Raw genomic sequence first — 25,980 nt, forward strand, 5'->3', positions numbered from 1 at the left:
TTGTGTGTGTTTTTTGGGGGGTGGAGGGAGTTTCCTTTGTAGTGTGGGGCATGGCTCATTTGCTGGTTTAAAATAGAGTACATGGTGGATTCTTTGTAACTTGATATCTTTAAATCATTATTTGAGGGCTGCAGTAACTCAACCAGAGGCTTACAAATTTATTTGGGCATAAGATTTTGTGGGTTAAAACCCACTTCATCTGATGAAGTGGGTTTTAGCCCATGAAATCTTATGCCCAAATAAATTTGTTAGCCTCTAAGGTGCCACAAGGACTCCTCATTGTTTTTGCTGATACAGACTAACAAGGCTACCACTCTGAAACCTGTCAACCAGAGGTTATGGCTCTATTGCAGGAGTGGGTAGGTGAGGTTCTGGAGCCTGCACCGTGCCAAAGTTCAGACCAGGAGATCACAATTGTCCTTTCTGGCCTTAAAGTCTCCACAAAACAAGGAAAGCAAAGAAATTCCAAGTTGAAGCTTCTTGATTCATGGATCACAGACCCAATCACCTGCAGTAGCTTCCTTGGAAATGTTATGGTCAGTCATGTCACTCCTGCTGCCAAATGTACATATACACTAAAGCTTCATGCAAAAAATCCTGATTTTTTTAAATGGAAAAGTGTTCTCAGGAGTGTGTGTAGTAACCTAATTTAAAGTTACAATAGTGTGTTGGTTATTTCATATTTCAAAATGTCAAAAGATAGTAAACCAACACATTTAACACATGCTTACTTTCCTATTTTCAAGTGAAAAAATTCTGTGAATGACAAAGAAGCATATTAAGCCAGTAAATTTGCAGTTATAGGGTATAAAGTCTTTAAATCACTGTTTGAAGACTTCAGTAATTCAACCAGAGGTTAGGGGTCTATTACAATGTGCAGGGGGTCAGACCAGATGAGCATGATTGTTACTTCTAACCTTAAAGTCTATGAGAGTCTAAAGAAGGTGAAATTCTACTGGTGTACCTCGGGTAATTCAACTTAAGCTGACGGATCCACATCAATGCTGAATTTGGCCCATAACTTTTAAGAAGGTGCTCCTTTTTTTATTTGCAGGGCAGAGGGCAATACACACACAGTTTCAGAGCTGCATCCTTATATGTCAGAATTAATTTACACAGTGGAGTTGAAAACACTGGGAAAATTGGATGTATAATAGAAAATTTGACAACCAATAATTTCAGATTTACAGTCCATGGACAATAGACAAAATATCATCAGCCCATCATTTGTTTTAATGGGTAAATTCTCAGGGGAAAAAAAGTGACTTTTAGTGCACTTGGCAAGCACTGCATTTAAAAATGTGTCTAGAAAAGTATGTGTTTGCCAACTGAAGAAAAAGCTAAGAAGCAGAAGATAAATTAAATAGCAGAGAATAATCAATCAAGGTGCTAAAATGATAGACGACAAATAAACTGAAGCCCCAGGGAAGTATGTAGACAGCCATTTTGCAAAATTAGGTTGCATAACTAGTATATCTCAAAGCACTACAGAATCTAAATCTATGTCTGAGGCTTCTCAGCTGAAAATGTAACGTTGTAGCCCTAATATCAGATACAGACAAGTGATGGGGGAAGGAAAATAGTTTTTGTGCATAAGAATTCATGAGCGGGCAAGTCACAAAGAATGTACTGTTTACACCAGTTCTTAGACGACAATAAAAAGAGAGGCAAAAGCAAATAAATCATACTATTCTGTGCAAATGCTATATCCTGCAGTAACAAAAAGTCTGAAATTATGTAATTATGTAAAATCAATTTATGTGAGAACACCATGGAGTAAGTCAGGTAGTGTGAGCATTAGAATGAATTATTTTATCCATAGCTGAGCTGTGGTGTATGTACACAAGTCTTGATGGGCAATCAGAAAACTAGGAGCATGGGGAATGAGTATGACTGCATGCTGCTTCTAGATTTTAAAGCATGTATATTATTTTAATGAAACATAACATTATCCTGATTGCCATGAAAGATGCAGAAAGCACTGACCTATTTCTTTTTAAATCTTTCTAAATTCATCTTATACAAAATTGACGGTTCCAAAATCAAAATACCAAAAAATCAAAATTCTCACAGGATCTTTGTTCATTTTGATATTACAATACATGAATGTTCTATACTATGGTAGCTTCAGAACAGAAGTTAGAGTAAACAACACACTATAATTCTGGGTATTTGTGAGCTAATAAGTAAAACATGAATTCAATTCTTCTAGAAGTAATGGAGTGAAACTGCCCATGCAGTTATCTTCTATAGAATAAATCCACTCTCATCTCATTGTAGCAGACTATAGTTCTACCAGGCTCCTCATGCACTGATGGTTGATTTGAGCCGTCTCCTAATTTATATTACATTACATGAATTTGTCTTTACTATGCATAAATAATGGAAAAAAAACTTGTCATTAACCAGACAGCCATTAAAATCCATCAAAGCTGTCAATTACATGAAAACCCAAAATATGTGCAGTGACAGATGAAATCTGATTGCAGTTAAATGCGGAAGGATGATGAGCGCTGCTTGTGGTACACATATTGCAAGATTCTTTTCTTCCTCCACAGCCGCACGATTCTGAACTTTTAAAATATCAAATCCAATTGACAAGAGCGGCTGCATTTTAAATGAAGATGGTAAAAGTTAAAAAAAATAAAAAAAAATCACAGAATAGTTTGCATCCCCCTCCCCCTTCCCCACTTACTTTGGTGTCTATGGTTTTTAAGCAAAAGCTAAGATGGCTGCCCCTTCCGTGATCTTTTTCTGTCTTTGCATGAACTCTCATTAAAATAAACAGAAATGAGCAGAGCTCTAAGAAGAGCATTAGAAACTGAGCCAGCTCCCATTGAAAGTCAATAGGAAGATGGGAGGTAAGTCAGCCCCTTCGTTATCACTCGTTCTATACCAACCAGACAAAGATGTAATAACAATATAGGATGGCTATTTTTTAAACATAATAGGACAATTAACTTACATGCGACTTAAGCACATGCTTAATTTAAGTACTTGTTTAAGTGCTGTCTTGAATAGGAATGTTTTTATTAATCAGAGCTTTATAGATTTGGAAGACACTATTGACGTTATTGCAAATTTACTCAACAAACCTACATCGTAACCTCGCTTGAGTCACTCCTAAAGTGTAAGCAGCAGAGTATTTTTAACAACAACAAAAGAAACCCAACAGAGACATGTAGACTAGACATATGCCTGCCTAAACAAAGTAAGTGCATAACTGTATATGCATAACCTGTGATTTTCCTTGCTCGTCCACCTTGATGGTGTGTATTATATCTTCAATGGTTTGTCATCAGGTCCCTAATATTGCAATCGTACGTACACAAATAGAATGGGCACTGGTGTGCAGCTGCATTGGAGTCAACAGAGCTCCATGCAAACACAGGGATATACTCATGTAGATCCATTTGTACGTTTTGAGCCTGATCCAAAGCCCACTGAAGACAATGGGAGTTAGGAAAGTACCCCTATTCAGGACAGTACTTCAGCAAGTCCTTAACTTAACTTTGGGATAAAAACGAGGAGTCCAGTGGCACCTTAAAGTCTAACTGCCACCAGACTCCTCCTTGTTTTTGTGGATACAGACTAACATGGCTACCTCTCTGAACTTTGGGATGTAATTATTTGCCTAAAATTAAGCACATCCTTAAGTGTTTTCCTGAACTGAAGGGGCCTTAGGCTGTATATCTTTGAAGAAGTCTGTCTTCTGTGCATTTTCTGGGCATCTGTAAGTGCACAGTAAAATAACACATCAACATAATTCAAAATGTCAAATTTTATAGTGAAACAAATTGAGCATTTAATGCAATATTCATTATATTCCTCCTATTTTTGAGATAAGGTCTGTATTTTTACACTAACTGTAGACATTTCAGGGTTTTCATTATGAGAAACAGTTGAGAAATAAAAATACTTTAAAATGGTAATATATAATTTATTATCCCAGGTCAAATGAATGACAATATTCTAGTGTATAAGGAATGTACAATTCATGTGAAAAACATTAAGCTGAATGGTACAAAGCCAATGTGAGTTGAATTTACTGTATATGGTTGGATGTATAGCCTGATTAAGTTAGTAATGTGACTTATTGAAGATGATGGGTGTCAGATAAAAATAAATTTCTATGTTTATTTTAATTTCTAGTGTATACTACAAAGAGGGTATTAAATAAATTATGTATTTCAAATGTTAAATGATCACTGTATTTTCCATTTTTGTAATTATATATTCATGGATAGGGCATTTGTATTCTATAACCATAATACCATGACTGATAAATTAAGTAATGGATACTCTGAAGAGGTTCCATCATCCTATTCTGCCAGCGGGAGGAAAGGAATCTGTATGTGATGGAGCACCAGTGAAAGTTGATTAATTTTTCTCCATGTACACAAATAAATCCAAACTCTTTTGAAACAGCTGTTTTATTTAAAAAGTTCTGGCCAGTTAGCAGAGGAACACAAGTGAGGACTACTTGTGAGAGTATGTGAATGTGTAGGGAGGATAGAGAAATTCACCTTCTGTAGACAGAAATATAGCGGTTCATGAAATTTCTTGTAATGCATAAACCATTAATGCAATACAAAATACTGGGGAGTTGCTAAAATCCATGTATACCTCCATCAATGATCTGCTGCTAGAACCTAAACCTTTGAGGCAAAATTATAATTGATTGATTTTCACCTTTTTCCAATGTCAAAAAGCTAGCCTTTTGCAGGTCTAACTTCAAATACAAATTGCAGCAATTCATCCATATTTCATGTTTTGCAATCCCCCTCAACTTCCTTAGATATATGTGTGAGAACCTATTCACTGCATTATCATCAGGTTGCCTTGACACACATGTCCTCTATCCCATACTACACTTGGAAATTAAACATTTTGCCTAGTTTAGGACACTAGTTCAGCTTGTAATTTCAAGTTTATCCAGAGTAGCTGATTTGTATACTGTAATATTTTAACCTGAAACATACTAAAAGCCAACTCTGTGAAGAGGAGAAAAGGGTGATTTTTGGGTGGGAGTGTGTGGTGAGAAACTAAGTGAGGTTAGGGATTGTTGTGTGGCTATATGGTGGGAGGAGGAGTGGATGGGGTTACAATCAGTAGGAAATGGGGAAAAACAATTGCAGGAAAGGTTAAAGTTTGGGGTGAATGGACAAAAGTTGCAAGGAGTGAACCAAACGTAAAAAAATTAAACATATTTAGTATAGTTAAAAATGGAAAATAAGAGGTCAGGGTTGGTTGCAATTACAATACTGGTTGATGGATAAAACGTTAAAAAATGTTGCATTCTTTTTAGATAAGCTCCCTAGGGTATAGGACATGCATTCACTCTATGCTGGTAAAGTGCCTCCTTTTGGGTGCTGTATGAACAACAGCAAAGATAGAGCTTAAGATTTTCAAAGAAGTGTACCACTTGACTCAGCATTAACAGAATGTCACACAATTCCTTTCATGATGCCAGTGATTAACCTAATCTTAAAACCATTCACTGAACCTGGGTACATACAGAGATCAAGGGCTGTATTCTGGCTTTTAAATATTACATATATAAATCCTCCCACAGCCTCCCATGGATCTTCTATGCAGCCAAAGTATATTGGCCACACAGTGTTGTTGAAGAATCTTCACAATATGAAAAGGAGGACTTGTAGCACCTTAGAGACTAACCAATTTATTTGAGCATGAGCTTTCGTGAGCTACAGCTCACTTCATCGGATGCATACCGTGGAAACTGCCGCAGACTTTATATACACACAGAGATCATGAAACAATACCTCCTCCCACCCCACTGTCCACTTTAGATAAGCTATTACCAGCAGATCATCAAGTTGGGCCATTTCCAGCACAAATCCAGGTTTTCTCACCCTCCACCCCCCCACACACAAATGTTTGTGTGTGGGGGGGTGGAGGGTGAGAAAACCTGGATTTGTCCTGGAAATGGCCCAACTTGATGATCACTTTAGATAAGCTATTACCAGCAGGACAGTGGGGTGGGAGGAGGTATTGTTTCATGATCTCTGTGTGTATATAAAGTCTGCTGCAGTTTCCACGGTATGCATCCGATGAAGTGAGCTGTAGCTCACGAAAGCTCATGCTCAAATAAATTGGTTAGTCTCTAAGGTGCCACAAGTACTCCTTTTCTTTTTGAGAATACAGACTAACACGGCTGTTACTCTGAAACCTCTTCACAATATGTGACTCTCGTCTAGTCTATATAGAACTATACAACAAACTAGCTATTTGAATAGAGATTTCAAATATGGCCATGAAAAGTCCCTCATTTCCTCTGTACAGTATACAAAGCACAGTAAAGAATAGTATGCCTTATGTACAATACATATTGCCCACAATATTCTGCCATAAAGAGGCAGCCTCTACTAGTGCATAATGCACAGCAGCTGTTTGGATTGAACTGTAAATAGAAATGATTTAAACACATTTATTTATGCTGATTATCAGAGTTGTCACTTCTGATACCCAAAGACACAGGACTATTATACCTTTTGCTACTTTCTGCAAAGACTACTATTGATGGTTGGAAATAAAAACACTGTCTGCATTTTTTTCAGGCCACAATTTGAACCTCATCACTAACCTGAAAAAATCTTTTAAAAGAAGATACCAATAATATTATTCACAACACAGACATCATAGTTCATTGTCTGGTCTCTGCACACAATTTTAATTTCCTGATGCATTATGAAGCAGTAGAAATCAAAGACTAATCTTTTCAGAACAGCTGTATGTTTTAAGCTTGTAGGTGACTATGTCAGCACTTTGTGATTCTGAACTAATGATTAAATAGATAACATGAGCACACAGAATTCTCTCCTCACCCTGTCCACACTGAATGAATTGTATATCTCAAACCCAAGAGCCAGCTATTTTATTTTATCACTAAACTACATAGAATCCCAGATTTGACCAATTTTCAGTTTATTCTTTATTACTTTGCTAACTTCCAGTATTACAACAATGCACTTTTGTTACAAAACAAAACAAAGTAAAAGCAATACCAATATTTTCACTTTGTACTGACCCAAAGATACATTGCATGGATTATCATGATCTTATCTAAGAGGATTATAGGGTAAATTAATAAAAATCCACTCCAGTGAAATGAAATTGAGTTTTCAGAGAAGGCAGAAACTGCTTACTACACTAAATTTCTTACACAAGTAGAAGAAAGGCAAATGTGGAAAGTTACCTACAGTAGGGTTAAAAAAACAATGTTCATCTTTATAGTGTGTAATCAAACTACTTACTGTTCAGAATACAGATTCTGTGATCAACTCTTTTCTTTGTTCAGGAGTCCAGGTTTCTGTAAGAAAAACATTAATTTGATTTCTCATATGCATAAAACAAATCAGGTCGTTTACTTCATGCCATAGGTTTGCCTTTTTTTAAGTTAACTTGTGTATCCTCTAAGGGTATGTCTACACCACAAATGCAGGTGTCATTGCAACCCAGGTAGACATACTCACACTAGTTTAAATTTAGCTAGAGCGGGTACTAATTTCGCTAGCTTTAACAATAGCAGTGAAGACAACCCAGTGTAGGTCATCACTCCAAGAACATACACAGAATCCCGAATGGGCTTGTAGTGAGGTGACTAGCCCACATCACCACATCTTTACTATTCCTGTTACCCAGACCAGCTCAATCAAAGCTGCCATGGGTATTCCTACCCATGCTACAATCACAGCTTCATTTACAGTGTAGACATATCTTAAGATTTACAGCCCAGGTTTACCATGGGAGGGGGCACAGTGGGAGGAAAATCTTCAAGGTTCCCTTTCCAAAGATTCCTTTGAACCCAGTAGTTTCAACTCTTGTATCCTGCAGTAGAAGCAGAGAGTTTTCTCTCTCTCCCTCCCCGCCGGAACCCATGGATTGTCCAATACCTTCTGAAATCTGGGCCTCTGGGGCACTCCTGAGGTTCTCCTCAACTCTTATGCTGACACGCCTTCATCTAGGGGCAATGCCTCCTGGAATCCTCCACTTAAATTTCACATTCTGGTTGTATTAACTCTTACACAGGGTCCCCATGAAAGTGAAGAGGAAGGGAAGAAATAATGTATGTCCCCAGTTACTGCCACAACCTTCTCCCTCCCCTGCCAGAGGAAGAGTGGGGAAAATGCTGCAGGGGTGCCTCATGCTTCAGACCATCTTGTCATGCAGTCAATTATATGATAAGCAGTGATCACAGCATACCAGCTACCTCACCTTTTTCAAGCGTTTTATAGGCATCACAGCAGAGATGAGTTTTAGGACTGGATTTGGAGGAGTGTAACATAGTGACTTCACAGTTTGTTACAAGGAGCAATTCCCATGCATAAAGGCAGCATGGTGAAAAAGGGAAGGTGTCGGAGGGAAAATTGGACTGCTGGACAAAGACAGGCATTATTGGCAGAACTCGATGGTTGCTAGGATATAAGAGATTAAATGGAGGGCAGGGTCAATCTTTGAAGGAACTTAAAAGTGAAGATGAGCAATTTGTTTGATGCAGTGGAGACCAGAAAGCCAGGTGGAGGGTTACAAAGAGAGGTAAATGCAGTTGTACTTTTATCTTAACCTTTCTACAGAAGAATGGCACTGGCAGTACCTAGGGCTGGGCTCTTCGAAAAACCTTTAAACCATGGCATATCAATCCTCATCATATTTTAAAAAAAGATAATTTGTGATTCTCTCCACCATCCCATTCCAAATTAGTTAGCCCTGCAACGATGTTTTATGACACAATTAGCAAAGGACTCAGCATGTAAATAATTCTAAATCTGCTTCCCCCCCTCCTTTTTTTTTAAAGCATTAATTTTAGCTCCTGGGCTGTTCTTCCAGTCACTGTGGTGCCCCAAAATCCATCCTTTCACATGTCACAGCTAGAGACACCTGTTGGACAATTGAGCTGGATGGGTTACATATTCTATTACTCTGAAAAAACATTATTGTGCAGCCTTTGGGATATAACATTACTTTTTAAATCTTTTTCAAAACTATATGTTCTAGCTTCTCCGTCTAGCAGGGTGGCTGGTATGACAAAATGATGAAGAGTTCTGGAGCAATGAAGTAACAGAAGATTGACTGACAGGATTACAGGAGACCATTATTTCAAAAAGAAGAGGTTAGGTTTAGAATAATCTAGCAATACATAGCTGTGGGATGAACTAATTTCCTCCCCAGATTTTTCAGTTCAGCTGTGTGTAATCTCATGTATGTCTACGGAACAATGACTTTGGTCATTCTTAGATACAGTATACATTCTGTTGATTCTGCCATTGTTGGGCCTAATCCAAATTCCTGGATGCCAGCTTCTTATTTCTACAGTGGGCTGAATCAAACCTCTAGATCAAACTGTGGTTCAAACACTCTGAAAATTTGGGAATTTGAAATTCAGACCCAAATCTGAACCTTCCCAAATTGTAGCATATTCACATTTGGCTCATTACAAAGATATGCTTCAGCTAGAAATTTGGATCCAAACCTGCTCCTGGGATTCAGATCCATCTGTATATTTAGTATTAAAACAGATACAACTACCGAGACTCAGACAAATTAACACACACAGTCACACCTGAGCTGTTGTATACCATCTCAGTCTTACTCTGTTTATATAAACTGTCTGTGTCAAGCTGTGTCATATTATCACTATGTGTCTCAGATGAAAACTATTTCTTTTCACCATAAAGACAGAGAATGACAGAGAAAGTTATAAAAATATAGCTCCCTACTTGAGTATTAATCGTAAAGGCCTGAATAAAAATATAGTCCCTGCTCCAGAGAAGACAAAAAAAGTGAAATAAAATTATGCAACATCACGATCATGTCAGGTGGTTTATTAAGCGAAAAATAAAGAGAGCCTGTCTACCTTTCTTGGTGTTAACAGAGGGAGTTTCCCTCAAGGTAATAATGGTACATAGAGTAGGTTACAGTTGGTGACATATTAGCAGCCTTGAATAAATAGTTTAAAAAAAATCATAGCACCAATGACCAGACAGCTTTGCCTAGACTAAATACTGAAATTCTTCTCAAAGCTACTATCAGAGTTCAGAAGTACAATAGATACACAAAAGAAATAAAAAATACGTACTGAAAAGGGAAGATCAAAAATGTCTCTACAATGGGAATTCATCTGTGCTTCTATTGCTTACTATTAAACAGAATATTTTTGATGAGATGTGCTGGAAGATTAATTTACTCAGCTTTAGTTATGGACTCCTGTGGGTCTTCAGTGCGAAAGATCCCCTGTAGTGACAGTTACATTTCCATAGCTACAGATGTAGCATCTGTCACATTACTAGTCTCTTGCATGATTTGGTTTCATTTCAATGGTATTTGAAAGGAAACAGTTTTCTAATGAAAGCCATTAGAAATACCAACAGAATAAAATACATTTAGATATGCTTGGCTGCATTTTACAATATCTGTGTGAAGCATAATCTATATTTTACATATGGTGTCTGCAAAAGATACTTCAGGGCACTAAATAGTCACGTAAATAACCTGCAATGTCTATTTCATTTACTCATGATTACTCACCCAACAAAACAAAGCCATTTTGGGTCTCATTCTAACTCCTCAACCCCCAGTTACACAGAATAGTACCCTACTGTGAGAACAGTTCCATTAAGTAAGGGGATCAAAATAAAACTTTTTAGGGACCCCTAAAATAAACCTAGTCCAATATGCCAAGTATGTTGATATAGGGTGAAATCTTAATACCTTGGCAAGGGGAGTTCAATGGAGCCAGAACGTCACCTATAATTTTTAAAATAAATATGGTTTGGTTTTGTTTTAAATCATTTAAATAGAATAGAAGTAGATTGGAACTTGTTACTGGAGACATGGAACACCTCTACTTTATAAAAACATTAGCAAACTAGACCCCCTCTATTTTATGCTTCATTCTTCTCTAAGAGACCTGTTTTAAAAAGAGTAGCTGTGTAGTAATTAAACATTTTTCAAGACTTGGACCATTTGTGACAGTTTTACTTTATTACTGTTTTGCACGTACAACACCCCCAAGGTGAATGGGGATGTCTATTTTATATGGAGATAATTCCTATCACCTTAAATTTGTGGATCAATATGTCCAGGTTCTGCTTAGTTTATTGTGTATTTACATAGCTATTCTTTGGAACACTGGAAATATTTTCCAAACTGGACTTTTATTTTGGGGTAATAAAGTAATGACAGCATATGACAGATTTAACTACAATTTTAGATTTGAACCACATGAAACTTTTCTTATAAAAAACAGAAGCCACATGAAATTGTGCATTACCCATTGGAACAACTTACTAAATATCGTGGTAGATTCTCCAATACTGAGAATTTTTAAATCAAGATTGAATGTTTTTCTAAAAGATCTACTCTAGGAATTATTTTAGAGAAGTTCTATGGGCCATGTTATACAGGAGGTCAGACTAGATGGTCACAGTGCTCCCTTCTGGCCTTGGAATCCATGAATCTATAAACTTGCTACGTTTCTGGTTTTGCAGTACATTTGAAACTCAGCTCAGGTTCAATGAGATGCCTTTGAATTTTACATTGACCTTTGGCAGATTTATGGTTTTATGTAGATACCAGGTGATGTCAAATTAGTTTCATTTTGAATGTTGGGATTGTAAAACCATGCAAATTGAAACCAAAGTGTGAAATAAAACTGATGGGCTTTATGAAGCTGGATTTAAAACCTCAACTGCAAATAGTAAATTGAGTTTAATGTTTGCAAAGCAGATGGGAATTTAAAATATTGTTCTCAGCCTTAGAACCCTGGCTACCACCACTGAGCGATAAAACCAGATTATTTGAAGATTGGAGTTATACTGTATGCTGATTTACATGGATGCTCCTAAAACATAAAAATGGTACCTAAGAAAGACAAGCTAATATTCTGATATGTAATATTATGTAGAAAGCCGGTTTATAGCTTAAATCAAAATACATAACCTACTTAAATTCCAGATCTACAACCAATTAGATTTATTTTGAATAGAGGGAGTTGTGTAAATTTGTTAAGTGCCTCACATATTCATATGAAAGTTACAATGTAGTGCAATTTCAAACTCTTTCCCAATATTCATATTCAAATATTTAATAATCTTAATTTGCTCAATATGTCTGTAACATTAACTGTAAGTAACACAGATTTTGTTGAAGCCTCAAATAATTCACAGCACAGACCTAAGGATTAGTTTAACATGGGATTTAAAGCACACACTGTGAATCCATATACAACCACCACTTAAAACACTATCCATTCAGGCCCAGATGGATTGCTATAGCAACAAAATCCCAAATACCAGGTTTGTAAGTAACAAAATGTAAATTATTGATGAACTCAGAGTTGTCTCTCTCTTGGACCCCTCCTATACAGACACCAAACCTTATGGTTAGAGTGCAGAGAAAAGGTTGATATGCAATTTCTTCAGCACAGTGAGCACTAATCCCAAGGGATTTCATTAAATCTTTGGGCTTAAATTTTTATTCTTGGAACAGCAGTCATCAGAGATTACATTAAAACAGGCACTATTCAGGTCATTACTGTCTGAACTGAAGCCTTTAATGTAATAGAATGGAAACCTGCTTTTAAATACACCCAGGAAAAAACAAAAAGACTAAATATCATTTATTCAAGTTCATAAATTTTAAATGACAACATTCACCACCATATAGACAAATGGTAGACAGTATTCAGCAAAAAATAGTATCCATGCTGCTTTACAAATATGTCAGTACTGAATGGTTGTGAGTGATGACTCAAACAGTTTGGTGAGAGAATAATGAAGGGAAGAGACGTTCAATAGTCATCGCTATGTTGTATACCAAAAATGTGTAGCAGAAAGTGCTCTGCTGAGCAGACACACCACAAACACACGTGTATTGTACAAAACGTTTGATTTAAATCTGAGAACTATTAGTATTGTTCAAAAGTAAAGTTTCATAGTCAATGCAAACACTGCACTGGGCCACGTTTTCAAACGGCCCTCTAAAATTGTGTACAGGTCTGGATAAACTCCATGAGCAATCCTAGGTACACTTACCAACTATCCCAAGTTGGCCATGACTTCCTGGGGTTTTTGAACCCAGTCTCAGGAGCTCAGAGTCCCAGCCAAAAGAGACAGGCAGCTGGCCGAGCAATTAAAAAACAAAACCAAACAAAAGCAACAGTGTTCTTGCCACTGGATGTCACTGTACAGAGCAGGTAGGGCCAGGCTCTTCCTTAGCCTCTCTGTAATCTCTAATGCACCAGCAGGAGAAGCTAATATAGGGAGTAGGAAAGGAAATCGTGGCATGTGGCTGCCTGCGTGCAGGTTCTACACAGAAGGAGGAGTGTCCGTTCCCTGTTTCCGTCCCTCTGCCCAGTGCAGAAGGATCATGAACCCCTCCAATGCAGCAGTGAAAGAGAGGGCAAGAGAAAGGAAATGGAAAGGGAATCTAATTGGAAGAGGAAAGGAAGACAGAGGGGTGGCGGTGGAGGGAATGGGTGCACAGAGGATAAATGGAACACACAGAAAGGGGAAGACAGAGAAGGAGCCAGGATTGGAGGATACACACACAGAGACAAAAGGCCAAGCAGAGAGAGAAATGGGATTTTAATAGCAGGAAAAATGGGAGAACGCAAGGAAAGGAGAAGCTTCGTGCTCCTCCCAAGAGGGAAGGGAACCCCATCTCCCCTCAAGGAAAGTATCCCAGAGAGAGGAAAAGCCCTACCATCCCTTTCCAAACTGTCTCTACTACCTCTCCCCAAGAGGGAGATGCTGGAGGAATGCCGTCCTCCCCCAAATACACCAGCGAGTGCCTCCTCACACAAGAAGACATGCAGAGACAAAAAAGTTGTTGAGAGGAAGGGTCTGTTGTGGGATCTCCACAGTTTTGGATAAATATCCAAATGTTCAAGACCCCAAACTAGGGTTACTACCTGCCAGTTGCTAGAAAAATAATTTAATCTGCTGCATGTTTGTTTTTTTTTACGTGGGTCTAAAGGTTTGTATTATTATTAATTATTCTTATCATCATCACAATAAACTAGAATAGCCAATGTTAAAAGTTTGTGTCCAGCTAAAGATGCTGCAGTGTTCTCACTTCTGCAGTTTAAGCAATAACAGATCAAAATTGCTGAAAATACAGCAGCTGTCTGCCCACCAACACACAAGTGCACCGAGCGTGTGTGTGAGAGAGGGTTTGGGTCACATGAAAGTGAGGAGATGTGCAATGTTATTTCTCTAGATACTATAGGTGGCTGTTGGAGGGGGTTACGGAGTTGACTTGTGGTTGTGGAGGGCTTGCCTTGGGGTGGGGGTTGCATTTCAAAGTTAGGATAGTCATATTTAAATTGGCCTGTAGTTCACCAAAATCCACTTGCAGCCTCCAAAACATCCCCCAGAACCCTGCCCATTAGGAGAATTGTCCCTGGAAACATTTTTATAATGTTAGCAACAATGCAATAGGCCTGAATCTCTTGGCCTCTTTTCACTCATATTCTAATCTAGCTAGGCCAACATCTCAATGACCAGATTTTCAAAGGTGGTGAGCACCATTGCTTCCATATAACTTCACTGGCACCTCAGGGGGAAAAAAGTCAGTCCACAACTGTTTAGAGGTCAAAGGTTGCAGCTTATAATCTTCTTCTGACACAGCTGACTCCTCCTGCCAGCTTTTCCTTTTCCATCCAATTTCACCTCTTTACTCCCCCATCGTCTCTCCTTTGACATGCTGTTTCTCTGCTATGCATAGCTGGCAGGCAGCTATAGCTCCTTCAGTAATCTGGGTGGCACAGCAGTAGCTGCTGCCACTCCCAATTTCCTGCCTGCCTCTCTGGCTCCATCCTCACCAGGCCAACTTCTTTACTACATGTACTGCCAGAACGCACTCTGCCGCACACCTGTATGACCTCATTCCTTAAGGTGTTGCCCCAGTTACCACCGTGTTATACGTTTTAAAATGAAATGAAGGGCTTAGCTTCATTTTCCTTCATTGTCTTAAAAGTGTGGGTGCCCCCTATAATTGTGTGGCCTGAGCCCAGGCCTTAGAGGCAATTTGGTTAATAGGGCCCCAGCCTTGGAAGCACAACTTCCGGGATCTAAATATCTTGGTCAATATCGCTCTGCAGTAGGGGGACACATTGAAATGGGGCAGCACAGCAGGGACAGAAGTCTGGAAGGATTTAAAGCCCCCACAGCACTTGTGATGGATTTATATACAGTAGCTTTCTACAACTTCTGCTTCATCCTCAGTTTGATCCCAAGTGAAAAGAGCACATCATTTGACAGCATACTACTCTGATAACTGAACCATGATAACGCTTGACTCTGTATCAGAGCTCCGTGATCAATAAACAATCACAGGAATCAGTGGGCATTACAGTGCTCTCTTTTCATGAGGAAAAAAACCTGTTAATTACTTCACTGTGACACCTTTATTTACCCACAAAATAATTCTCACTTTAAGCACTTAAAGTGAAACAATACACACTGTTTAGCCAATGACAGCACAGTCACAGATCAGTATTTGAATCAGCTACTTAGAATCATATTCATATGAGCAGACATGTTTATATCTAGGGGTCCTGAAAAGATATGAGTTCTGAATCTTTACTGTGGTTTTCCCCTTGTATTCAATGCTACATCCAGCTTCATGGAGATATCCCAGGCAGCAGAACTGATGTGGTTCTATTGTATGAAGGGCAGGGGGGTGGATATACAAGAAGCATGCACCTCATGTGGCATGGGACCCATCTCCAAGGAGCTCTCTGTGTCAGTGAATAGGTGGTAGATGGAGCAGAACAATGAGTTATGGAGGTATTCAGTATCTGGACTATAACTTCCATGTAGCAACTCTCCAAGTGCTCCTAGGTGTGGGAAGAGAATTCTTTTCCCCTCACAGGTCCCCGACTCCCACTTCCACGTATCCAGTGCAAAGCCTGCTACTCTAGCTTGGCCCTGGGTTCAAAGGCACTTAGAAGATAAAGACATAAGCATACCTCAGGCTCTACATGAAGCACAAAACATATAGGTCCAGATATGCACGCACAGATAAAACCATTAGAACATGCATATTAATGCCATTAAGTCCTTAGTAGCTTATGCATCAGAAGTTAACTTCAGTTTGCTTGGTAAAGATTCCCATGACATCAGTAGAAACTACCATTGATGACAGTAGTTTATCAAATCTGAATCGAAATATTTTCTGACATTCCTAGACAAAAAATAAAAAATCTGCCACTATTGAATCATTTCCCCATGGAGAATCACAGAAACAAATCAACTTCTTTCCCCCATATTACTTCTAAACAAACTAGGAGTAAAATCTGAGATTTTCTCTGATTATATTAGATCTAAAAGAAAATAGTTTTTAGCATGAAGTGGATTTCAGAAATCATATTTGGGTTGTTCACTACAACTCTAAATCAAAGCTTTTATTCAGTAGCAAATGAAGGTTATTAATCAGTCTTCCAACTCCTTCCCAGCCAGATAACTTAGATCTTGACATTTACAGATGGTGTATGTTATGCAACTAACACTATTTTATCGAGTGGCAATCACTTATACGAACTTCAGTATATTCGATACTCACTTGGCTGTCTTTCAGTGTTAAGAGGTTCAATATCTAATTGCTTTTATTACAGGACAAAAGAGCCAACAAAATGCTATGCAATCCACTGTGTGACATGATTACATGTTACAAAATGCTGCTGATATTATTGTTCAAAAAGTCTGATGTATAAATGTCTTGATAGTGCTTTACAACGAAGCATTAATGTAGGCCAGCAATTCTCTAAGGAGTATCATAGAATCATAGATGATATGGGTTGGAAAAGACCTCAGGAGGTCATCAAGTCCAAGTCCTTGCTCAAAGCAGGGCCAACACCAACTAAATCATCCCAGCCATGGCTTTGTCAAGCCGGGCTTTAAAAACCTCTAAGGATGGTCCACCACCTCCCTAGGTAACCAATTCCAGTGCTTCACCACCCTCCTATTAAAACAGTGTTTCCTAATATGCAACCTAGGCCTCCCCCACTGCAACTTGAGACCATTTTTCCTTGTTTGTCATCTGCCACCATTGAGAAGAGCCTAGCTCTATCCTCTTTGGAACCGCCCTTCAGCTAGTTGAAGGCTGCTATCAAATCCCCCCTTACTCTTCTCTTCTGCTGACTAAACAAGCCAAATTCCCTCAGCCTTTCCTCATAAGTCATGTGCCCCAACCCCCTGATAATTTTCGTTGCCCTCCGCTGGACTCTCTCCAATTTGTCCACATCCTTTCTGTAGTGGAGGGCCCAAAATTGGATGCGGTACTCCAGATTTGGCCTCACCAGTGCTGAATAGAGGGGAATAATCACTTCCCTCAATCTACTGGCAATGCTCCTACTAATGCAGCCCCATATGCCTTCAGCCTTCTTGGCAACAAGGGCACAATGTTGACTCTACCCAGCTTCTCATCCACGGTAATCCCCAGATCCTTTTCTGCAGAACTGCTGCTTAGCCAGTCGGTCCCCAGCCTGTAGCGGTGCATGGGATTCTTCCGTCCTAAGTGCAGGACTCTGCACTTGTTCGGTTGGCCCAATCCTCCAACTTGTCTAGGTCACTCTGGACCCTATCCCTCCAGGGTATCTACCTCTCCCCGCAGTTTAGTGTCATCTGCGAACTTGCTGAGGGTGCAATTAATCCCATCATCATTGTTAAAGATGTTGAACAAAACCGGCCACAGGACCAACCAGTGAGGCGCTCCGCTTTATACCTGCTGCCAACTAGACATCGAGCCGTTGATCACTACCCACTGAGCTCAACAATCTAGCCAGCTTTCTATCCACCTTATAGTCCATTCATCCAATCCATACTTTTTTTAACTTGCTAAGTAGCACCTTAGCAGATCAAACAATGTAATCCTATGGGTGAATTGTTTTCATAGTGATAATACACAAAGAGTGACTAAAGACAGCAGCAACTTCAATCTTTACTGGCAGTTTAGATACATCAGTTCAAAGAAAACTATTAAGAGTGAGCCAAACAGCTACATAGCCACAGTGCATGAGAACAAATGCACTAAAACTAGTGTGGATTGTCGAAGAGTGACTGGGGTTTAAGTGGCACCTTAGATGTTCTCTCATAGACAGTTCCTTCTAATTTTTACTATTGTTTTAATACGGATGATGGAACTCCTCTTAAAGTTATTATAAAATAGGTATTTGGCTTAATGGAAAGTACACTAAAAGTTACTGTAAAACAAAAGCTTGAAAATAAAAGTAAACTAACCATAAGCAGGGTCTGAATGAGCTCTCCCCTGACATCTGGTAATGAACTGGGGGGGGAAAGACCTCAAGAACAAACGGTATTTGCATGGAGACACCTACTCTGCCTAAGGGAGCAGCAGACAGACTTGTGTTGTTAAAGATTAATTCTGGCTGTTTTGGGTTAAAATTCAGGGGTAATGAAATGTTATCCTGAGTAAAGGGCAGCAGGATGGCACCTCACTGATCACTCTAACTGAGGGGTCATCCTAACTTTAACTTCACTTGCTAGGCAGAGGGTAGTGATGCCAAATCAAAATGCAATTTGGGGATGGGGACAGGTGTTCCTACCTGGTGGTGTGGCCCTGTTGAAGACTCCCAGAAGCCATTTGAACCTCCCTCTCCAGTGTTTAAAGACTGAGCTGACTAGATGCATTTGAGCAACTTAGTTTTTTCTCCGTGATCACTAGTGCCAAGGTTGCTGACGTAAGGGGGCTGAACCTTAGACCTGCTAGAGAGACAGTGTTATGGTGAAAAGACAACAAAGAGGCAGCAGAAAGGTTCCTTACTACCCAGTGAAATATTAGACAGCACACTTCTTAGGGATTTCAGCTAACTGGTAGGACCTCAGAATACAGCATTGCAGTGAGAGGTGGCAGCAACAGTGGCAGCTACGAGCAGCAGCAGTGATGACAGCAGCAGTGATAGCAACAAATAGTGGCCAAAGATGGACACTGGTGAACATATGCCTGGACTCTGGAGACATAGCTGTCCTCAGACAACAAATTATGAGTGGGTGCATAGGGAAAAGGAGAGTGGCATGTGCAAGAGACATTCATCGTTTGGACTTTCCCACTGCAAGGTAGGAAACAGAGAAAAGGACACCGCCCAAGATATTGTAAGGTGGATGTTTTACTTATTTGTTGGGTACTTTCAAGTTAGTGTTGCAGTATTTTCCCAAATTAATGCTGTGCTTTCTTCTTCTTTTGTTATACACAGACTCAATGCTCGTGCATGGGGAAGTATTGCTTCTTAGAAGCATCCAGGGGTGGTGTTTAGTTTTCTCAGATTTTTGGGTGGGGGCTTAAGTCTGGTCTGGTGTATATCGTTAAGAGGAACCCTGAGATACTGAATCCAGCCCTTGTTGCTGCCTACACCCCCTGGCCAAAGGGTTACATAACAATTATGAACCTATTCATATAGTAGGGACCCTTCAGTTGCGTTATTTTTAAAACATACCTCAGGTGAAGCCAATCCTAAACAAAGTTTTCACTCCTCCCCATTCTCTTATCTACTAATCCAAGAGGTAAGGACTGCTCAAGGTATGGACTGGCAAGTAGCAGAACTAATACTATATAAATATACGTCACTTTCTGACTCCTTTCAGGCACGATCTGTCACATTCTTTGCCACATGATTTGCTCTACCACACTCCTGCCCCCTTTTAACCTTTGTACAAGGAGCTGGAAACTGTGCAACACAAAACTACCTTGGCCTCCTTGCATGACACCTGACTACTGTCAAAGAGGATTTCATTGGCCACTCTTAAACGAGGGTAAGCGAGTGAAGCTCCACTGGCTTCAGTAAAGCTATGCCCTTTGCACCAGAAAGCGGTTTGGCCTTTTGTCTCTTCCTGTGGTCTCTAGTCATAGTCACCCAGGGGCCATTTATTTAAGACACTGTGAAAGTCTGCTACCAAATTCATAAACACTAATAGTTTTAAATAGGAGCATACTGAAATTGTTGATAAAAACGTTACTTGTAGGTTTTAAAGTGGCCAGTCATTTGTTTTCAAGCTAAAATAGACAGGGGTTTATTAATCAAATTTACCCAAAACTTGATTACTAACCCTTTAACCAAAAAAAAAAAAAAAGAAAAAAAAAGGAGCGTCTGTTTACTCATTACAATTTTTCCCCCCAAAAGAACATGAATTCACATTATGCCGTCTTCATTCTTCTTCATTGGAATAAGACAGCAGAATATTAATTCTCTGCATAATTAGTGGAAAAAACTATGCAGCTGTAAAAAAAATTGCATTTTGATTAGCTGATGATTCTACAACACTCAGAAGCTGTAAAACAAGAGAAGAAGAAAAAAGAAACAAGAAAAAAAACTGACAAACAGTAAAGAAGACAGGACTTTAAAGAAGTGCCAGTGAGGCTTGACTAGTCTAGTTTTTTGTAAAAAAACTTTTAAATTTGTTTTGCAAATCTACTACTGCCACCATCACCAATCTTCCCCACCTGCCTGGCAGTATGCAAACTTTTATCACCCATCATCAAGGTAACAGTCAAGACTGTGCCCTGGGGAAATCAGCATATAGTATCATTAGGGAAGTAGATGCTAAGGAGCACAGATTTCTACTTGAGCACCAGTCACTGGATTTCTCTGCTCCTGCAAAGCTTTTGCCTAGACACACAAGAGAAGTGCATGGATGGCAGCTCCAGGAGGGCAAAAGGGAAGAGAGGGGGAAGAGCCAAAGTTCATAATTGTGTGAAAAATCCATGTAAGTTGAGAGCTATGCGTAATTAATATAAATGCAAGCTAATGTGAATTTTTTGTTCAGAGTACAAGTTGCTGAAGAAGATATAATCTGAATGAGTGAGAGATCTTGCATGCCCATGGCCTCTGAAAGTTATTGGAGGATATGGTGTGTAGCCATAGGGGCTATAGCAGCCTCAGAAACTGCAGCTGCACAGTGGCAGCATAGCTGTTCCACAGTTTGGAGGGTATAGGTCTCTTTCCTATGGAGCAAGCCTGTATAAAACCTGACTGGAATTCAGGTTGTGCCCTGGAAAGGCAGATTTGGGCCTAAACAAGTAAAGGTATCAGATCATATAGCTATGGTACTTAATTGCCCTATTACTGGCGGAAAGTAATTCCTTTTGATAAGGCATTTAGATATTGCAATGCACTACTTTGTCCTTCATAACATTACATATACTTTACAAATAAACACAATTTTTGTAAAAGAAAAGGAGGATTTGTGGCACCTTAGAGACTAACCAATTTATTTGAGCATGAGCTTTCGTGAGCTACAGCTCACTTCATCGATGAAATGATGAAATAAATTGGTCAAATAAATTGGTTAGTCTCTAAGGTGCCACAAGTACTCCTTTTCTTTTTGCGAAGACAGACTAACACGGCTGTTACTCTGAAACAATTTTTGTAATGCAGATTTTGGGGTGCTAAAGATAAAAATTCCAAACACCATGGACTTCTTTTGTTATGAAACTGGACGCAAACACTAGAGAGACTGGAGAGTTCAGTCCTAAATTCTTTTATACAGTTATTACTCTCGACTCTGCTGATAGAGTGCTAGAGAAGCAATCCTTGCAGATTAAATGGAAGCAATTTGTGACAGGATACAACACATAAGACAAGCCCTGATTTTGCAAATTCACATGAAAGGACAATTCAGGAATCATCAAGAACATCTTCAGAAAGTCTGACAGTCCAATCAGAAAGCAACACATCTTGCATTGCAATGCATCTAGGTGCAGACATCTGGAAACAGCAAAAAAGGCAGTTGACGTTATTGCTTCTTACATAGTTGAATGAAGAAGAGACACTGATATTGCATTTGGCTATAACATTATCAGCCTCAGCCAGATATTGCCAGAGGACATCTGATAGGGATAGTTGATTTATTCAGCTAAAATAAAAGGTGCTGTATTCAGTGTTGATATCTCCTTATCAAGGAAAATTCAAACCAGGTCTATTTGAAACCCTAAAAGATATACGGCAAATATTTTAATTGGACCAGTTTAACTAATGATGCTAATGACAGGTTTCAGAGTAGCAGCCGTGTTAGTCTGTATCCGCAAAAAGAAAAGGAGTACTTGTGGCACCTTAGAGACTAACCAATTTATTTGAGCATAAGCTTTCGTGAGCTACAGCTCACTTCATCGGATGCATAAAGTGGAAAATAGAGTGGGGAGATTTATATACACAGAGAACATGAAACAACGGGTGTTACCATACACACTGTAACAAGAGTGATTAGGTAAGGTGAGCTATTACCAGCAGGAGAGTGGGGGCGGGGAGGAGGGGAGGGACCTTTTGTAGTGATAATCAAGGTGGGCCATTTCCAGCAGTTGACAAGAAAGTCTGAGGAACAGTGGCGGGGGTGGGGAATAAACATGGGGAAATAGTTTTACTTTGTGTAATGACCCATCCACTCCCAGTCTTTATTCAAGCCTAAGTTAATTGTATTCAGTTTGCAAATTAATTCCAATTCAGCAGTCTCTCGTTGGAGTCTGTTTTTGAAGTTTTGTTGTTGAAGAATTGCCACTTTTAGGTCTGTAATCGAGTGACCAGAGAGATTGAAGTGTTCTCCGACTGTTTTTTGAATGTTATAATTGTTGACGTCTGATTTGTGTCCATTTATTCTTTTACGTAGAGACTGCTAAGTAATCCATGTAGAAATATTTGTAAATCTTTGTAGAACCACATTTGACCTAAACCTCCATTTAATTTAATCTTTCTAGTTGTTTGGGAAAACATGTTAATTTTATTATTAGGTTCTTTACAGCATAGCTACCTTATTCAGACCTAATTTTAACCACTTTATAACTACCGATTTGCACTCAAGTGGCACATTAGAACAGTTTGAAGGAGAAAAATCATTTGTACTGTCTGCACTGATGTATGGAGTAATTTTCTGAGATTCTTTCATTGTAATTTGCAGACACATTAGCAAAACCTATAAAACAAAAGCAATCTGTACCACCCATAGCACAAAATAGCAAGAAACAAAGTTAGAAAACATAACAGATGTCTGTATAGTCTAGACTAGAGGCAGGTATGCACTCTCGCTCAATGCACAATCACCCTCCAAAATGGGTGTTCATTTCTCCCACTGACAAAGTGAGGTTTGGCCATTGTGTACACAGTACTGTAATATGTTCTTAGGGGGGCTCTTTTTCACACCTCTTTCAGGAAAGAAATGCTACTATTTCTAGAACAGCTTGAGGGTAGAAACTCAAGGGAGCAACCCCTGCAATAATTTCACATAAATAACTTCTACTAGCCTCCTTATCCAGTTCTTCAATGGCATTCCCACTATTAGAGTCAGTCCAGCAAGTGACGATTTTTTTCCTTCTCTCTCCATCTGAGCTTCCAAACTGCTGCTGCTGCCCTCATACCAACTCCAAAAACATCCGTTACTGGATATCCCAGGACAGCACTTACCAACTGCCACTGAACAGTTCTTTCAACTAGAGCTGGGGGATGTTGGGGGGGCACTGAGGAAAATAAAGCTATGAATGATAGATGGACACAAGTGAACGTGGTGTGGATGTGTGAGTGAATGAAGAATATGTGGGTGCATGTGTGGGGGAGTTTGCATACAGGACTTCACTAAGCAGAGCTGTCATTTCAGCACCTTTAAGAGCACTTAAAATTGATTTTTTGGGGAGAAAAAATCCCACCATGCACTGTGGAATGTTTGTCTCTAAAATTACATTTCAGCAAAGGGGAAAAATCTGATAAAGATAATCCGGAGAGGGGAAGCTTTTAATATAAATTTTTGTAAAAAGGAAATTTGAAGTTCAAGTCAACAAATCAGTAGATGCACTTGCTGAAGTTGGCTGGCACATTTGGTGTTCACATGACTACCATAAATTTCCTTGAATAGAACACAATCAACTGTTTCAATCAATTTCTACTATCTTTGAAGTAAGCAGACAGTTTTTTAATCTCAACTTTCCAGTGATATTAAATATACAGTCAGCAAACTCTGACTGTCTGTTTCTTTTCCCTTTGGCAAAATCAGCCCTCTCCCATCAACTCTCAGTGCTCTCTCTCGGGTAACAGAAGTGTGGCACATGAAGTAAATTCACTCGATGGCATTCTACAATGCAGTCAGCAAATCTTTAACACAGAGTTGTGACACATGGAGATTTTAGGATCCAACAAGGAAAGTTCCTTTCTCAGAACAAATTGCAAGAAGGGTTAATAAATACTAATAACCAAACATCTTTCCTAGAATCATAGAATATCAGGGTTGAAAGGGACCTCAGGAGGTCATCTAGTCCAACCCCGTGTTCAAAGCAGGACCAATCCCAACTAAATCAACTTTGTTTAACTGACTTTAAGATTGATAGCACATATCAGTAACTTAAGGACAAAATTACCTCACTTTGTACTTATTAAACAACAGAAACCCCAAAAAATTCAGGGACAAGATGTAACCGAAAAGAAACCAAAAATCCCCCCCTTCTCCCTGATTCACCCCCCTTCTCTGTCTTGTTTCCTTACCTTCTGCCCCCTCCTCCTGACTTGAGGCTTGGTCTACACCTAAAACTTAGGTCAAACTAGCTACATCACTCAGCCCTGTGCAACATTGTGCCTCTTGATGCAGCTAGGTTGACAGAAGAATTTTTCTGTCAACCTATCTACCACCTTTTGAGGGGGCGGATTTACTATAGCAATTGAAAACCCCCTTCTATGGTTATATAGACACTTGCTATTATAACGCTACAGCAGCATGGTTCCAGTGCTGCCACTGTAGTGCTTGTAGTGCAGATATACCCCAAGACTGGGACTTAATAGAATGAGAGACTTGCCTTTAATTGTAGAGTCACGTCTGCATCATAATAGAGTAATAAGGGATTCTTTGCACCTCAATGGCTCCTCTGAGTCCAAGCTGGGAAAGCACTTTACAAATTAAACCTGACAACATCCCTGAGACTAGAATGAGTATTTTACAAGGGTAAACTGAAGCAGAGAGAGGATAAGTGACTTGGCCAAAGTAACACAGAAGTCTCTAAAAAGAAAAGGAGTATTTGTGGCACCTTAGAGACTAACCAATTTATTTGAGCATGAGCTTTCGTGAGCTACAGCTCACTTCATCGGATGCCATGGCATCCGATGAAGTGAGCTGTAGCTCACGAAAGCTCATGCTCAAATAAATTGGTTAGTCTCTAAGGGCATCCGATGAAGTGAGCTGTAGCTCACGAAAGCTCATGCTCAAATAAATTGGTTAGTCTCTAAGGGCATCCGATGAAGTGAGCTGTAGCTCACGAAAGCTCATGCTCAAATAAATTGGTTAGTCTCTAAGGGCATCCGATGAAGTGACCTGTAGCTCACGAAAGCTCATGCTCAAATAAATTGGTTAGTCTCTAAGGTGCCACAAGTACTCCTTTTCTTTTTGCGAATACAGACTAACACGGCTGCTACTCTGAAACAGAAGTCTCTGATAGGACTATAGACCTGGGCTCTAATTCCAATCATTTAACCAGAGCACTGTCCTAAGGTGGGAGTTTACAATGTAACAGCTAAAATTAAAAAAAAAAGCCCACTAATGTAACTCAGGCTTCACACACAGAGGCATCAGTGCATGTTACAGGGAGGCGATAGTTCTTTATAAGGGTCTCGTGAGATGACATTTAGAATACTGCACTCAGTTCTGGGCTCATCAATATCACGCAAAGACCAACACCTTTCTCTGTATTTCCTCCAATTTGTCATAAGTGATTAGAATCCTGGACAGATTGATTTATGAGGAAATATATGTAACTGTGGTGGGTAAAAACTCAGAGCAGACCCTAGAACAGTAAGAATTTGAAGGATGAAAACACCCAAGATTGAAGAGGAGCTATTTAAAGTTGTCATAAATATAAAGGGAAGGGTAACCACCTTTCTGTATACAGTGCTATAAAATCCCTCCTGGCCAGAGGCAAAACCCTCTCACCTGTAAAGGGTTAAGAAGCTAAGGTAACCTCACTGGCACCTGACCC

General features: G+C 39.3%; 1 protein-coding gene across 3 annotated transcripts in view; it reads right to left on the bottom strand.

Annotated features, from left to right (window-relative positions):
• SYT1 (synaptotagmin 1) overlaps positions 1–25,980 on the bottom strand; it is a 507,893-nt gene that overhangs the window by 313,965 nt on the left and 167,948 nt on the right. For all 3 annotated transcript variants that reach the window (XM_084617798.1, XM_084617797.1, XM_084617796.1), the window contains one exon: positions 7,278–7,333. The gene's annotated coding sequence lies outside the window, so the exon portion shown is untranslated. The remainder of the gene's footprint in view (positions 1–7,277; positions 7,334–25,980) is intronic.

The sequence above is a fragment of the Lepidochelys olivacea genome, assembly GCF_965140295.1.
Source record: "Lepidochelys olivacea isolate rLepOli2 genome assembly, chromosome: 1".
Classification (NCBI taxonomy): domain Eukaryota; kingdom Metazoa; phylum Chordata; order Testudines; family Cheloniidae; genus Lepidochelys; species Lepidochelys olivacea.